Source organism: Protomyctophum bolini, assembly GCF_963924005.1.
Source record: "Protomyctophum bolini genome assembly, chromosome: 3".
Classification (NCBI taxonomy): Eukaryota; Metazoa; Chordata; class Actinopteri; order Myctophiformes; family Myctophidae; genus Protomyctophum; species Protomyctophum bolini.
The window spans coordinates 48,323,178-48,333,125 of NC_137864.1; the positions used below are offsets into that span (position 1 = coordinate 48,323,178).

Here is a 9,948-nt window from a genome sequence, read left to right on the forward strand (position 1 = left end):
TTTTGTTGCCCAGACCTAAAACCCGCCCCACCCCCATCCAAGTGACTCTGTGCCTGCACGATAAAATGACAATTGTAATGTGATGTGATGTATGCCCCCCACCCCCCCCCCTCCCTCTCTGTCAACACCCCAACCCAAACCCTGCCTCGCTCCCCGCACCCACCCATGCCCCCCCGACCCCCAAACATACCCCCCATCCAAGTTTCCGTGCCTACACAATGCAACTGTATGTGTTATGATGTCTTCATCCCCCCCCTCCCCTCTCTGTCTATACCCACTCCATGCCCCCCCCCCTCCACCCTATCTCTTTTTCTTTCTGATGCAAGGAAGCTAATGAGCAGCGCCGAAGAATGGCTGCAGCTGTGTAGTTCTAATTGTTGTCTCTTTCCCCCGTTACTGCAATGAATGTCACGAAGACAAATTCCTATCAACTCTGTTGAAATGGCAATAAAATAATCTTGAATCTTGAATCTTGATAACATGATGCTGACACCAAAACGGGTTCCCGGTCAGAATGGGTTATTCAGGTGTCTCTACTGCTCCCCTCGTCTCCATTCGTCTCCTCTTCCTGCACATTGATAAAAAATCACACCTGTGTGAACCAAGTGGTGCAACTCCCCTCTCTCTCTCTCTCTCTCTCATTAGAGACAAAGCACTACCCCTCTCTCTGTTTCTGGCGCCCCCTACTGGTATAAATGAGTAACATACTCGTGCTCAAAGACACAGGTACACAGGTACACAGGTGGACAAAGCTGGATGTAGAAGTGGTTGCACCACTTAAAATATATATAAAAAAGCACAACGGAAGTCTTAGTGCAACATATAGTCAATAGCCAGAAAATACTTGACTTTAAATATATTTTGTCACGTTTGGTTGTGTTCATGACACCTGACGCTGAAAACACATTTATGACCCCATGACCACCGAGGCAAAGAGACAACAATTACCAAAGCATCATCAACATCAGTCTTATCTGACCTCATCTGGTCTATGTCTGACACCGGGGCTCCACCGGGCGCGTTGCGTCAAAAAGACGAACCGGGGCAATTTTAATGCAGTCACGCAAGGCAACGCAACGCAACGCGGGCAGTGGAGCCACCCTTCATCGATTAAAAAGGGAACATTCCCCGGCGGTGACGGAGAGACGCGACGCTGACGCGCCCAGTGGAGCCCCGGTGTGACTCGACGTCTACGAATGCTGCCTCCAACACAATTTACATGCTATGTATAGCATGCAGTAAGTGTGTGAGACCATTCAACCATGATGCAACTGAAAAGCCAACCTGGTGGATATTTCAAATCTTCGTCAGAAGAAACAGGGACGTTCCGCTGCTAAAGTGTCAGTGACTCCTCCCACTACAGGAGGAGGTAGAACGCAGAATGAATTGTGAGGCGAGGGGGGCGCGGCGTTCAGGTTCAGCCTATAGTGAGGCTGGGCTGATTGTTGTGACATTTTTACCTTTTCCCGCTGCATATTTAAGTGGCATATCTGATTTACTCCAGACTAAATCTATGCACGCGCCGCGCATGCACATGCACATACACGCACGCGCACGTACATGCACGATGTGCCAGCTTGTACCAAATGGAGCAGTGGTTCAAGGTTCAAGGCTTTAAACTGCACCGCCACCAAATACTTATCAACCTGAATGGTGCCACACCGTCATGAATAAACCCTCGTTCGTAAAGTACCTATTTATACACGTCTAAAAATAGACACTCTCTCACGTGTGCACGCACATGCATATACGCCGCTGGGCTGGCTGCCTCCCATACATGCACACACACGAACACACACGCACGCACAAATACACTCACAATCACACACACACAAACACACACAGGCGCACACAAAAGCCTGAGAACTCCACGACCTCGTTTCCCCAAGTAACAATACTCCACAACGGGAGTACGACAGGGTATAAATCAGGCTTAAAAAGGCATTAACACAGCAGATACAGATACAGGCAGGATATAAAGACCCGGCTAAACAAAAAAAAACCTGAAAAGGGCAGGACACAAACTGCAGCCCTCACCACCTGCAGTGAAATACGAGTGTGTTTATGTTCTTTGACGGAGAGCTAGATGGCACTAACTGGACTGGAAAAGAGAGATTGGATGAAAGATAAACACTGGCACACACCGATGGAGAGGGACAAGTCTAGGAGTGGCCAGCAGCAATGTGACAGATGCACAGATGTGTGTGTGTGGGGGGGGGGGGGGGGGGGTGTTAGCCATCCACAGGATCAGGACTTAGGAGAACAGGTTAAAAGTGCAGTGTTCGTTTGGTAGGTGTCCAAGCTCCTCTGGGAGTGTAACCTACAAATGTAACCATTTGATTACAGTTGTCAAACACAGTATTCACTGTGTACACACAACACACAGTAATATATTGAATGTCCAACAAACAAAACAGTAATGCTGAAACAAATAATGAACATGTACTTGTATTTGCTCAGAGATATACAGATATGGTGTGTGTGTGTGTGTGTGTGTGTGTGTGTGTGTGTGTGTGTGTGTGTGTGTGTGTGTGTGTGTGTGTGTGTGTGTGTGCTCGCTTGTGTGTGTGTGACTGTGTGTACATGCGTGCGCGCGTCTTTCTAAGGGAGCGGAGAGGAGTTAGAAAGAAAGAAAGAAAAATAGAGGGAAGGAAAAACTTGAAGACCGGCTTTCAGGTGGACGGGTTGCTGTGCTGTGTGTGATCCACAGCAAAGCTGCGTGACTCAGACCGGCAGCAGCGCTATGAAACGGTGTTACACAACAGGGGCAACAGGCCACATGCAAGTGACAGGTGATCTGAGAGAGGAGAAGAAGAGAAGAGGAGACAGACAGGGAAACAGCATAGAGGAAAACATACAGGATGAGAGGAAGAGAGGACATAACGAAGAAGCCAGTTGAGACAGACAGAAGTAGAGTTGAGGAACTGGTAAGTTAGTAGTGTCTGATGCTATGGTTTATGCTCTGCCGTATGACAGCATCGCGTGCTTAACCCATTCTGACCGGGCACCCATTTTGGTGTTATAGCATCATGTTATGCTTTAGCTATTGAAAAATAGCAGATCTACAAGCTCATAGCGCGCCACCGAGTGGCGCGCTACGAGCTTGTAGGTCTGCTATTTTTGAAAAATCGAAGAACGACTGACATTTTTTTAAATCTGATCTCAGGTCAGAATGGGTTCATCAGACCAGTGTGTGTCCAGTGGAAACATCGTATGAATCTGATCTCAGGTCAGAATGGGTTAAGTTACGATAAGATGATATACCAGTTCAAAATGCATCGCGATGCAGCTCACTGTGAGCTTGATGACATATGAAGTGGCGGATGGAGAAATGCAAATAATGAAGCTCAAGTTCAAACCACAAAAACTGATGATAAAGAGAGAGAGAGAGAGAGAGAGAGAGAGAGAAAGCACAACAAGTGAGGAGCAACAAAAAGCGGCAGATGAAGACAAAATGTTGAGGTGTCGGCTTTGAGAAAAAACGTGTCAATGTGTCACTCTGCAAGTGCTTGTCAATCCTGAAATAGGCAACAGTGGACATGCATAGAAGTGCTGTCTCTGTGAGGCCCGCCATAAGGACCGACGATAGGAGACCTAACATTAGATGGCCCAGGAGGAATTCCCTACTCCAACGATCATCCCCTGATGAGTGATGAGTCCTTTTAAAAGACAGTAAACCGCAGCAAACGGATGCGTCTGTTTACTGTGGCGTTGCTATGACAACTGAATTTCCCCCGGGATCAATAAAAAAAAAGGTCTATCTATTAACAGAAAGACGTGTGCCAATCTAACACATTATGCTGATACATCGCATAGTAGGAGATAATGTATTACCTGTAATACACACACTAGCATAAGTTTATATAAAGTATACATATACATACTGGACCTGCATTCATTAACTATACTGTAGGTTAACAAAAGGCAAACGCCAAAAGGTAACGTCGTCAGACAGAAAACTGTCCAGCATGGACAGTTTTTCTTTCTTTCAATTTCTTCAAAAACAGTAAGCCAACAAAGCTAGTGCGACTATTTTTGCCAAATGTTCACTCGGGTATAGAGTCGGGTTCATTTGGTTAATCAACGCAAGTCGTTGACAAACATTTAGCATCAAAGTATGCATTAACCTTAGGTAAATATATCTCTACAATAGATGAATGGAGTCAGGTGATACTTGTATACACAGTGATATGTATCTACTATCATATAATATCTTACACTCCTTACAAGGCCCTGTAGCCTTACAGGGCCTTGTATGAAATGAATACATCTCTGACTGCACCAATGCAACATTGATGAGAGAATACATTTACAGCACATTGCACTTGGATAGAGGTGCTGAATGAAAAATAAGAGAATTTTGGAAGCAAATTTAAATGCATTATTTGCAGCTCTGCTACTGTACATCATATCAAGTTCACAAGTTGTACTGTAGTACACTGTTACTGACCACAGTATGACCTCCAATAGTCCAATCTACACAAACCAAGCAACTATTCTCTTATTGCCATAATCTTTTGATCTGGCAACCTCATGTGGGTATTCCTTCCGTCGTGACATGGCTGTCAACAGGATCAACTGGTCATATGACATACTTAGATGATGTCTCGGCAAGCAATGATTTAATGACCGTGAGTTCGCATGACTAGATGCCCTGGTGTTATCGTAGTGGTACACTCACACAGACAGTTAACTTTAAACGAATTAACTTTAACCTATTTATAGGCAAATGTTAACGACTTAACCCATTCTGACCGGGAACCAAATTCGGTGTTAGCATCATGTTATGCTTTAGCTATTGAAAAATAGCAGATCTACAAGCTCATAGCGCGCCACCGAGTGGCGCGCTACGAGCTTGTAGGTCTGCTATTTTTGAAAAATCGAAGAGCGACTGACATTTTTAGAATCTGATCTCAGGTCAGAATGGGTTAATCAGACCGGTGTGTGTCCAGTGGAAACCTCGTTTGAATCTGATCTCAGGTCAGAATGGGTTAAACGGCGTCTCTCCCCATTTCTCTTTATTTCTCTTTATTATTTAATTACTTTAACCTATTTATAGGCAAATGTTAACGACATAAATCAAATACATACGCCGTATTCACAAGGCCTCTATAATAGGCTGCCTCCTGTTTTCGCTCAGTTATACATGTCTTTGCCAAAAGTAGCTGATCACAGCCGGTCACAATGTGATGCATTGTGAGCTTGTAGATCTGCCCATTATGACTGAATGCGAGGCCCAGAATAGGGATGCCAGGGTTCATGCAGTTAAAAAAAGAATCACACCTGTGTGATTATCATCGTATATTATCATACATCATCTCATTCCAGCCAATCAGAATTTGCGTCCTCACCTTCGTCTTCAATGTTTGTGTTACGCAATGTTTGTGTTTACAGAAACACTCAAAATTGTCCATTCATTGTCAATGGCAATTAATGTTTGTGTGTAGGACAAAGTTTGTGTTTGCACTTTGAATCTCAAATAAAAATATGTTCAAAAATAGCAATACAAGCTTGGCTATTTTTGCTATGTTGAGATAGGGCTTAAATGGTTAATTTGCATGGAAACCTTACTAAACTGAAATTTCTTTATTTTCTCGTTACAATCTCCATACGAATGTGCCCTTTGCTCTATAAGGCATTCTGCGATTAACCTGTTGAGTGCTTTATAAACAAATGTGACATGTTTGAGTTTGTTGACAACTAATTTAAAATGAATGATTGACCGCGGAAACGTAATACTTTAAATGAAAACAAAAAAAATCATTAACCCAAAGACACTTGACAGTCCAGCTGACCACTTAATCTCAAAACACAATATGCAAGTCATCCACCTTATAGCTCATAATTCATCCATAAAAAGCCTAAAATATCTGTCCGGAGTCTCACAAGGCTCTATACTAGGCCCTTCCTATTTTCGCTGCACTAAATATCTTTGCCGAAAATAGCCAATCTACAAGCTACAACGCGACACGCTGTGAACTTTTTCACTGACCGTGTTTAACCCATTCTGAACGGGAACCCATTTTTGGTGTCAGCATCATGTCGTGCTTTAGCTATTGAAAAATAGCAGATCTACAAGCTCGTAGCGCGCCACCGAGTGGCGCGCTACGAGCTTGTAGGTCTGCTATTTTTGAAAAATCGAAGAACGACTGACATTTTTAGAATCTGATCTCAGGTCAGAACGGGTTAATCAGACCAGTGTGTGTGTCCAGTGGAAACCTCGTATGAATCTGATCTCAGGTCAGAATGGGTTAAGAATTCAGAGGTGAGGTCTTACCCTTCAGTTTCTCCATCACGCTCTGCCCTGCCCTCTCGGACACCCTCCCGTCCTCCCTCTGGTAGCGGTCGTCCAGGAAGCGCGCCGTGGCCTCGGACAGGTGGACCTTGCCCGCCACGCCCAGCTGCTCCATCAGGTTGGCCAGGTTGACGTCGTTGGACCACACGTCGAACTTGAAGCGCTTCATCCCCAGGATGCCGCACAGCACCGTGCCCGTGTGGACGCCCACGCGCATGTCCACCGTCTCGCACGTCTCCTGGCAGAACTGCTCGATGGCCTGGATCATGCCCAGGCCCATCTCCACGCAGCAGTAGGCGTGGTCCGGCCTGGGCTCCGGGCAGCCGGCCACGCAGTAGTAGCAGTCGCCCAGGGTGCTGATCTTCTCGCAGCAGGTGAGCTCGCAGAGGCGGTCGAAGCGCCCAAACAGGTCGTTGAGGAGGCCCACCAGGGCAGGCGCCGTCTTATTGGCGGACATCCTGGTGAAGCCCACGATGTCGGCGAACAGGATGCTGACGGACTCCATGCGTTTCATGTTGAAGGGCCTGAAGATGATCTGGCCCCGGGGGATGGATGTTTTCTTGCGCTTGTGATGGTGGTGGTTCTTGGGGCTGGCTGCGTTGGATGACGATCCTCCGCCACCTCCTCCTCCTCCGCCCACTGACACGGCCGATGCCGAGCAGGCCCCGGTGGAGTAACGCTTGCCAGAGTTCTCTCCGCCGCCCTCGTCGTCGCCCTGCTTCATCAGCTCGTCCGCCACCCTCCGGGGCATGACCGAATGGATCATGCGTTCCTTCAGGGCCTTCTCCACCTCCAGGTCCTTGCCGTGCATGATGGCCTGGCCCACTTTGAGGAAGGTGCTGCGCGATCGCACCTCCGACATGATGAACAGGTGGATGCCAATGACATGAGCGCAGAGGTGGAGCAGGGCTTTAGCGGGCACCAGCCAGTGAAGGGTGTCTCCGTCCCAGTCAGAACCGGACCCACCTCCTACCGATCCGGTACTGTCATATGTCCTCTGGAGCAGTGGCAGCCACCCCAAGGTCTCAAATAACACAGAGTACAGGAGCCCCAGTAGCACAGAGGCATACATACGGACATGGAGAACACTGTACAGCAACAACAGTACTTCTGTACACAGGGAGAATGTGCCCACGGGGGAAATGCAGGGGGCCTTGTCTGGGGTTGGATAGGTGGAATTCTGACGCCAGGCCCATTCCAGGTCAGAATAGCCTGCGGTCTGGATCTGTGGAGCTAAGGTAATGGCAAATGTCAAGACGATCAAGAGCAAGGAGGCCTGGTTGTACAGGAGTGTGTAGAGGTGGGTTAAAGTAAAGCAAAACAGCAGCACAAGCAGCAGGACAAAGGCTGATGTGGGGACAAGGAAGGTCACGGGGTCACAGCGCTCGCTGTTGACGCCGAAGTACACGCCCCAAAGGACGGCCGCCACCGCCAGGTAGAACAGGACGTAGCGGAACCGCCGCTGGGTCTGGGGGAAGCATCGCTCTCGGCACGCCTCCTCCAAGATGGAAGAGTCGAACTTGGGGTCCCAGCACTGGGCGGAGGAGCGTTCAAAGAGCGGTGGCACTTTCCTCTGGGGGCGCACAGTGGTCATGAAAGACGGTCTCATCCCAGACTCACCAGAGCTGCAACTGGACGATATGCTGTATTTGTGTGGGCCTGCAGGGTTCACTTTATTCACAGCCCCATAGCTGCCGCCTCCACCACTGTTGGTAGTCCGTAGCGGCTCGTGGTGATACTGCTGTTGGTGGTGCACGTGCGGCGCACTGTTGGCAATCCGCACCGTCACAGCTCCATCCCCGCTGGAGTCGCAGCTCACTTCGGTGCCATGCCCATGCATGACAAGCTGCCGGTGTTGTTGCAGAGTGGCCATATTGTACTGGTGGAGCGGGGCGGAGGGAGCATGCACTAATAATGTCTTCTTTTAATGATGCCTGGTGGCGGTGGCTGTGGCTGGCAGGCGATCAGGCGGGTTGTGTGGGGGCGCGGTGTGTGCGCGCATCTGGCACAGTGAGAAGGCAGGGGGGAGAGCTGCTGAGAGGTGTTTGTTGGAATGAGCAAACTGCATGAATGTGCGCACAGTAGAGACGTCGTTACTACGCACAAGGTAGCCCTGCTGCACACTCACTCAATATGAAACTGGCCGTTCCAGCTTCTTGAGTAGTTCATTATCCGACCCCGGTATTACGTCAGTACTCACATTCCACGGACTTCTTCTTCTTCTTCTTCGGAGGCTCTTGAGCTGTCCGGTTCGAGCCCCTCGTTTGTCTCCAGCTGCGGATACAAATACACCGTCATTACGCTTTCTCCCTCCAGAAAGGAACATTCTTCTCGGAAAAGGGGCTTGTTGTAACCATGGAATAATAAACGCCCATGCGAACGCCGCTTCACTGCCTGAAATCCTCTCCTCTGGCTGCACACTGTTTATTCTACCGCTGACAGTGACAGCTTACGTCAGGAAAAAAAAGTCTGGCGTTGAAAAAAAGGGGGGTGGGAGGGGGGGTTTGGGGACCTAATTTATCTTGCGTAAAAACAGCCTACTTAATGTTTAAGACCAGTGGTTCGCTGGGCTGTGACAACTTGTTGAGCCACCCACGGTTGTTTTCAGGACGCATTTCCAACGGCCAAACAAATGGCTGCAAAAGTTACAGCGTCCCCCCTTATCTACTCAACACACTCGGTCCATTTTACAGTCAGCCCCCTGTTCCTTTCCCCTCTCTCTCTCCGTCTGTCAGGCATGAGTCAAAGCTGTTTCAACCCATACGTCTTTCCTCTTCACCCACTTCTTTGTTGAGCATTAATGTTCTAAATTTGAATGAATATTATGGAGCCGTGTCGGTCCACCACGACGTCCGAAATGACAAGAGGACGGTGCGTGGTCGCTCGGTCCGCTCGGTGCAACAGGCGGGCCTGTCCCACGGATCCAACCACGTCTTTTCCTGAACTCCCTGTCCGGATCTCCACCGTTTATTCCCCTTCTTCCAAGACGTCGGGGGTGGCGAGGTTGTAATTTGACCACGTCTGGATCGAAAGAGAAGTGCTGAAAATACTGACCATGGATATTATCTTAGATTGGCTTCTGTTGGGAGTGTCACTAACTTGTTACGCACAGTTAGCAAAAACATAAAGCTACCAAGAACAGCCCCGGAATAGGCGAGTCTATAAATAGTGATGATCAAATCAAGTATCGGGCTAAAAAAACTCTTTAAATAATCACTCCAGCGACGTAGAACTCTTGAGTGCGTAGACTATTATATGTTCAACTTTAGTTCTGCCAGAATAAACCGCCCGACACCAAAAACAACTGCTCCAAACCATGAAGGCATGAAAAACGCATCCAGAATGTCAGATATATACTCCCCCCCCCCCCCCCCGTGTCCAAAAAGCCTCCAAACTTTTCCCAGGCCGTATTTCCTGCGTTGTAACTTGTGAGCGGACACACTCACTGTAGGCTGCTCCTCTCGCTGAGTTTAGGTTGGGAATTTCCTCCAGTTTTTCCAATCCAATTTCCAATCCAAAGTGAGCTGCAGTCACAAAATAGAGGGGAGGGGGATCTGGGTGGGGCGCGCACGCAGAGGCTTGTGGCGGGGACGAGCACGCACGCACACTTTTGGGCTAGAATTAAAATGTAGAACTTGGCGTCTTGGAAACAT

General features: G+C 48.3%; 1 protein-coding gene across 1 annotated transcript in view; it reads right to left on the reverse strand.

Annotated features, from left to right (window-relative positions):
• LOC308313330 (apolipoprotein(a)-like) overlaps positions 1-6,417 on the reverse strand; it is a 114,210-nt gene extending 107,793 nt beyond the window's left edge. The window contains exon 1 of the mRNA XM_080760412.1: positions 6,278-6,417. The gene's annotated coding sequence lies outside the window, so the exon portion shown is untranslated. The remainder of the gene's footprint in view (positions 1-6,277) is intronic.
• Positions 6,418-9,948: the final 3,531 nt, after the last annotated feature.